This window comes from Gadus chalcogrammus, chromosome 18 (assembly GCF_026213295.1).
Source record: "Gadus chalcogrammus isolate NIFS_2021 chromosome 18, NIFS_Gcha_1.0, whole genome shotgun sequence".
NCBI lineage: Eukaryota > Metazoa > Chordata > Actinopteri > Gadiformes > Gadidae > Gadus > Gadus chalcogrammus.
This window is the reverse complement of record NC_079429.1, coordinates 9,790,140-9,798,016: the sequence shown is the minus strand read 5'-3', so window position 1 is coordinate 9,798,016 and position 7,877 is coordinate 9,790,140.

The window sequence follows — 7,877 nt, the reverse complement described above, 5'->3', positions numbered from 1 at the left end:
TTTATACAGAGGGAGCGTTGAGCCCCTCCCTTTTACTGATGAAACAGAACCAAAGAAAAACGAAACTCAAAACTGAACCAAAAACTAAACTTAGAAATGCCCCATCTAATTTGAACAGGTAAGTCCTAAATACAGGCCAATATGCACTTATATTGTCGTATTATATGTGTGATTTGTTTGTATTGGCGGTCTTTGTTTTTTGTAAAAAAAAAAAAGGAATATATATATATCGACACAAGGATTTTTTTGGTCCTCCTATTCCTACTGGTCCACATAGTCCCCCTAGTCCCCATAGTCCTCCTATAGTCCTCCACAGTAGCGTGCAGTGACCCTACATTTCAGTGGGGCAGAAACTACGGGCGTATGACCACAGACAAAATTGATATGTTTCTTTAACATATATTTTGAGCTACATTAAAACATGTTCACTAAACTAATTATGAGTAAGAATTAAGAATACACAAATAGCCTAATGTTACTGCAAGCTTTTGAAGTGTCATCCGCAACACTCGTCATATGATGAGTTCAAAACGTAACTGCCGTAAACCGGAACTGTTATCCCAAAACCCTTTTCCTTAAAATGTACAGTCCCTTGGTGAATGTCTTATCATTGTAGTTGTGGGTCACCACATCCTGAACCTTCCTCCTCACTCCACCTCTTGCTCCTCGCATCACACTCGCTCCATCATGTTTGTGCTATCAGCCTGTCTCTGTCCACCTCATTCTCCGCTGAACAAACAACACCCAACTGTTGCAGAATTACATTTCGAGCTTTGACAGAATGTGTCGGTTATTGTCGACCTCCTTATTGTGATTCCTCACACTGACATCATAGCCCTCGTCCAGCTGCGCAGCATTATTAACTTGACCTAGAAGGGCAAGTTTCATTGAACAATGTATATGTGTTTTGCTTGATTCATGCTTCTTAGCTCGTTCTGAAAAGTGTCTCTCACGTCACTCAAACTGTGGTCCATACATACCTTTTGAGCAACCACATAGCAATTTTTTCTTCTCATACCATGATCGGGAGAAAGTTCTGTGGTACGATTTCCCCATTTCCTTCGTTTGTTGGATGATGCTAATATCCGGTCTGTCTGGGCCAAGTTGTTTGACGGCTAATTAGGGTGCCAAGCACAAAGTGCGAAGGCAACCTATTGTAATTGTGAGTGTTTTTATTGGGGATCAAGCTGCGAAGCTGCGAGACAACCATTGTTATTCTACGTTTTCCTATTATTAGGGGTCCGAGCAGCGAAGCTGCTTGCCCCCTATTGTTTCTGTAACGTGTTTTTTTTCCTCAAATTCTGTCAAAGACATACTGCAGCCTATACCGTAAGTCGAAAACTCTTGAAGACTTTGGCAAATCGTTGTGTTGCGCTGTGATGGATTTTTTCGCCATCTTGGTTTATGTCAAAAACCTTCAAATTGCATTTCCTATCACAAATTTCGTCCAATCATCTTGAATCTTGGCACAGATGATGGGCAGACCATGGGCCACAAAAATCATGAAATAGATTATTCAAATTCAAAACCGTTTGGTCGCGACAGCCAATCAAATTTGACCTTGAAGGTGCCAAACAGGAAGTAAGCCCATTTCTCAGCAGCCCTTTGACATATCATAAGCAAACTTGGTACATAGACCCATGACATTATCATGGGAACACTCATTACCTTTGACCTCTAGTAGGCTCTGTAATTAATTAAGATGTGTTTTAACTACTCTCTCTTCACATGAGTATATTTCAAACTAAGTTTCAATGTCTGGTGTTACTGTCAGACCTCTTCATATAGCTACTAAATTATTTCTCATGGAAACATCAGAATTTGGCTGCCATGTTGAAAGTTGTCAAAATCAATAGTACATATCCACAGGCAACAAATTCTGTCCAATCTTCATGAAACTTGCCATTTATAATCTTCAGACCAAGCTGAACAAATCTATCTAACAGCTTTTTCAAATTCAAAACCATTTGGCTGTGACAGCCAATCAAACTTTGCGGCAAAGCCGCCAAACAGGAAGTAAGCCTATTCTCAGCAACTCTTTAACATATCATAGCCAAACTTGTTACATAGACTCATAACATCATCATCCTCATGACACCCAAACAATTTGGTGACCTTTGACCTCAGGGGGACGTCAAACAGGAAGTGATCTCATATCTCTGCAAGGCTTCATGTATCCAAACCAAACTTGGCTCATAGTCGTATGACCCTATCCGGATGATGCCCAAATAAATCGGTGACATTTGACCTCTAGGGGGGTGTTGTTAGCAGCAAGTCTATTCCGGCCCTTAGAAATCAACTATAATGTATTTTCAATGTGATAACCATTTGCCAATAGCTTTCGTTGTAATGGAAATTACTTAGACGGTCATCATGTAGCCAACTAACCGATTATGTCTGTCCACAGAAATTAGTTTATGGAGTCCTATTCTGCTTGATCCCCACATCGGTGCTCGCAGCTATATTCATTATTATTATTTTGACTTACACAGCCTAAACCGCTCGCACGCTTTTTAAGAAACAGCTGTAAAGGCTGACTCAAGATCAACAGAGAGCAAATATTACACTGATTGGCCCAAAGGTGGCGCTATAGTAACAGCCAAAAATGCAAACACATGCATATCCTCATGGTGAACAAATATGCCTCAAGAATCTATGACTTTATTTTGATAGATTTACGACTATCTTGAACTTTGTTAAAAACACCCAATTCACTAAGGATCCTAGGTTTTTGACTTAGACAAAAATCTGTTTAGCACATATCATCTATGGACCAATGTCTGCAATCTGACATAAAGCGAAGTCTGTACATTGAATGTTTGATTTGAGCGAGCCAACTTAATTGCTGTTGGGGACCAAAGTTGCAACTGCTCAAGTAAAATGAAGTTGATTGACAGAACAACATGGCCGCCAGAGGCTTAAAATCGTCCAAAATTAAGTTAATGCCAAAAGGCAAGGTTAACTTAAACCAATCCTCATCAAACTTGATGTAGTCAAAGGCAGATGGGTCAAGATGAACCCCGCCAAATTGTATCCATATCGGGCTTTAGGGAGTGGTTAAACAATTAACTGAAAATGAAACCTTTCCAATTTGTACCCAGATTGGGCCATAGGGGGAGCTATAACAATGAACAGAAAATGCAGAATTTGGACAGACATATTTTCTGACCCGTTCTTCTACAGTCATGAAATCCTGTAGCCATTTGTATCTCCTCGGGTTGAGAATTTTCTTTCCTCATTTTTGAGAAACCCAGAACCTGTAACAAAATGCCGGGTTAACTTGAGTCAATCCCCACCAAACTAGGTGTATTTAATTTTAAGAAGCATAGGTCAAGGTTAACCAGGCTAAAGTTAATCAAAATACGACCATAAAGTAATTTGCTGTGTAGCTTGTTTGGCAGGATAGTGTTGAAGGCTGAACTAAAGTCAACAAAAAGGCGTCTCCCATATGTGTTCCCTGTGCTCAAGATATTCTAGTAGAGTGTGTAACACAATGGCAATGGCATCCTCTGTAGACCTGTTCTTCCGGTAAGCAAACTGATTTTGATTTAATGATGGCGGTATGGAGGCTTGAATGTGTTTCATGACCAGTTTCTCAAAGCATTTTGCGATGGTAGGAGTGAGTGCTACTACAGGCCTGTAGTTGTTCAGACCTCAAACATTCGGTTTCTTGGGAACCGGGAATATTGTTGCTGCTTTGAGACATAGTGGAACCCAGGATGAGGCCAGAGACAGGTTAAAGATGGTGGTAAGAACTGGAGCTAGTTCAGCCGCACAGTCCTTGAGCACCCATCCCTGGACTCCATCTGGGCCTGCCGCCTTCCTGATGTTGATGTTGCGTAGGCTGAGTCTGACCTCATGAGTGCTCAGGACTAGGGTGGAGCCATCATAGGGGAGAGGGGGCGACACCGAGGGGCGCTGCTGTTGACATGGGGGGGTGTTCTTCCCTTGTAGTCCGTGATTGCCCTGACGCCCTCCCACACCTGCCGGGGGCAGCATCCCTCCACTGGTTGCTCATCCAGCACAGAATTCATTTTAAAACCCTACTTATGGTTTTTAAAGCCCTAAATGGCCTGGCCCCGCCCTACATCACAGAGCTCATCCATCACCACTCAGCTCCCAGGTCCCTTAGATCATGTAGCATGGGTCTCCTGCACGTTCCACGCACTAGATTAAAACAGAGGGGTGACAGGGCTTTTGCTGTGGCCCCCGCCTTTAGAACGAACTGCCGCCTTCAATTAGAGACGTTCCTTCCGTCACCAGTTTTAAATCTAGGCTCAAAACGTACTTCTTCTCCCTGACCTTTCCTCCCCTTTTGTGGTATGTTGTTATTTTTATGTTTTAATGTACTGTCTATGTATGTGGTATGTGTTCTTTTATATGCCTTTTTTGCACAATGTACGGCACTTTGGCCAGTGAAAACTGTGCTTATAAATATATTGTACTTACTTACCTCCTAGTCCCCCTGGTCCTCCTAGTCCCTCTAGTCCTCCTAGTCCCCCTAGTCCTCCTAAAGTCCCCCTAGTCCTCCTGGTCCCTCTAGTCCTCCTTGTCCTCCTAATCCCCCATGATGAGGCCCATAGGAACAGCCACATTTCAAACCATCTCCACACAGCCCACTGCCCAGGGAACTTGGTCTGTCTTCAGAGACTCGTCTAGTGTTTTTATCGGGGGTAAATGGAAGAGAAGAGAAAACACTACATTCACATTAGGGCATTTAGCAGACGCTAAATGCTATCCAAAGACACTTACAATGAGTACATTTGTCAGAAGAACGAAAAACAATATACGCTGTCGGTACAGTAAGGGCCATTTTTGGTTAGAAATGGGGTGTGGATAGCTGTATGGGGCTGCATTTTTGTGGTGATAGGCTATTTAGCTACTTTAGCAATTAAATAGCCAGTATAGGCATGTACAACAATAGGATTTATGCAATGAATACATGCAATTGCAATAAAACATAGGCTACAAAACAAGCCTTTGAGTGGATGTTACATCTAACAATAAATGAGGGAGGAATGCAGGAAAAATCAACTCAGGTTTTAAAGTTGAAATTGAGTAGGCCTAGCTCTTTTCAGTCCATGTTTGTGCAAATGAAATGAATATCATTGCATCATAGAAAATAACAACACTGTTAAACATTTCATACAATTGAATTATGACTGTCCAGTTCAGTGCTAAGTAGTCTTTTGCATTGATTCCCAGCAACACTTGGGGCATGCATGAGCAAAAATCTATATTAACATATTAACATTGCTATAATGAATGAGATAATCAAACACCCCCTACCTTTCTCATCCAGTTTCATGGGATTTTTGTTTCTGAAATTAAATTGCAGAGCTTCTGAATATAAGGGCTGTATGGTGTTGTTTTCATCTTATATATGTTTTGCCTTCTTTGGATCCATAGCTAGAAGATTTTAGCAAGCTACCGCTCAGAAAATAGGCACCAGGATAGTATCGCGATGCACATTTCATGCTGAAAAAACATTTTTCATGCCCTATACAAGCAATATATATTTTACACATTGATAATGTATGGTTGACTTTAGGCCTACAACAATCATAGGAAAATTAATCCCATGAATGTTAATTTCGGGTTATGGCCAAAGCGCCATAAGGGCGGCGCCAAAGGGCGGCCTGTGGGCTGCGGGTTGCCGACCCCTGGTCTACGTGAACTCTGAACAAGAAGTGAGTATTGAGTCTTTTGCGGAAGCTTGTGAGCGACTCTGCGGTCCTGATATTGGAGGGAGCTCGTTCCACCAGACGGGGCTGTGGTCGTTCTTCTCTGTGTCCCGGGTGTCAGATCTCTGCTGTTCGTGGTTCCTCTTGGATCTCGTTGTCAATAGGGATGGGGTCGTTGACAGCGGTCTACAGGTTACTCCCGTTTCAACTGGCAGCTTAAAGGGGACATTAAAGGGGACAGAACCTGTAACAAAATGCCGGGTTAACTTGAGTCAATCCCCACCAAACTAGGTGTATTTAATTTTAAGAAGCATAGGTCAAGGTTAACCAGGCTAAAGTTAATCAAAATACGACCATAAAGTAATTTGCTGTGTAGCTTGTTTGGCAGGATAGTGTTGAAGGCTGAACTAAAGTCAACAAAAAGGCGTCTCCCATATGTGTTCCCTGTGCTCAAGATATTCTAGTAGAGTGTGTAACACAATGGCAATGGCATCCTCTGTAGACCTGTTCTTCCGGTAAGCAAACTGATTTTGATTTAATGATGGCGGTATGGAGGCTTGAATGTGTTTCATGACCAGTTTCTCAAAGCATTTTGCGATGGTAGGAGTGAGTGCTACTACAGGCCTGTAGTTGTTCAGACCTCAAACATTCGGTTTCTTGGGAACCGGGAATATTGTTGCTGCTTTGAGACATAGTGGAACCCAGGATGAGGCCAGAGACAGGTTAAAGATGGTGGTAAGAACTGGAGCTAGTTCAGCCGCACAGTCCTTGAGCACCCATCCCTGGACTCCATCTGGGCCTGCCGCCTTCCTGATGTTGATGTTGCGTAGGCTGAGTCTGACCTCATGAGTGCTCAGGACTAGGGTGGAGCCATCATAGGGGAGAGGGGGCGACACCGAGGGGCGCTGCTGTTGACATGGGGGGGTGTTCTTCCCTTGTAGTCCGTGATTGCCCTGACGCCCTCCCACACCTGCCGGGGGCAGCATCCCTCCACTGGTTGCCCATCCAGCACAGAATTAATTTTAAAACCCTACTTATGGTTTTTAAAGCCCTAAATGGCCTGGCCCCGCCCTACATTACAGAGCTCATCCATCACCACTCAGCTCCCAGGTCCCTTAGATCATGTAGCATGGGTCTCCTGCACGTTCCACGCACTAGATTAAAACAGAGGGGTGACAGGGCTTTTGCTGTGGCCCCCGCCTTTAGAACGAACTGCCGCCTTCAATTAGAGACGCTCCTTCCGTCACCAGTTTTAAATCTAGGCTCAAAACTTACTTCTTCTCCCTGGCCTTTCCTCCCCTTTTGTGGTATGTTGTTATTTTTATGTTTTAATGTACTGTCTATGTATGTGGTATGTGTTCTTTTATATGCCTTTTTTGCACAATGTACGGCACTTTGGCCAGTGAAAACTGTTGTACTTATAAATATATTGTACTTACTTACCTCCTAGTCCCCCTGGTCCTCCTAGTCCCTCTAGTCGTCCTAGTCCCCCTAGTCCTCCTAAAGTCCCCCTAGTCCTCCTAAAGTCCCCCTAGTCCTCCTAAAGTCCCCCTAGTCCTCCTGGTCCCTCTAGTCCTCCTTGTCCTCCTAATCCCCCATGATGAGGCCCATAGGAACAGCCACATTTCAAACCATCTCCACACAGGCGACACAGCCCACTGCCCAGGGAACTTGGTCTGTCTTCAGAGACTCGTCTAGTGTTTTTATCGGGGGTAAATGGAAGAGAAGAGAAAACACTACATTCACATTAGGGCATTTAGCAGACGCTAAATGCTATCCAAAGACACTTACAATGAGTACATTTGTCAGAAGAACGAAAAACAATATACGCTGTCGGTACAGTAAGGGCCATTTTTGGTTAGAAATGGGGTGTGGATAGCTGTATGGGGCTGCATTTTTGTGGTGATAGGCTATTTAGCTACTTTAGCAATTAAATAGCCGGTATAGGCATGTACAACAATAGGATTTATGCAATGAATACATGCAATTGCAATAAAACATACTACAAAAACAGGCTACAAAACAAGCCTTTGAGTGGATGTTACATCTAACAATAAATGATGGAGGAATGCAGGAAAAATCAACTCAGGTTTTAAAGTTGAAATTGAGTAGGCCTAGCTCTTTTCAGTCCATGTTTGTGCAAATGAAATGAATATCATTGCATCATAGAAAATAACAACACTGTTAAACATT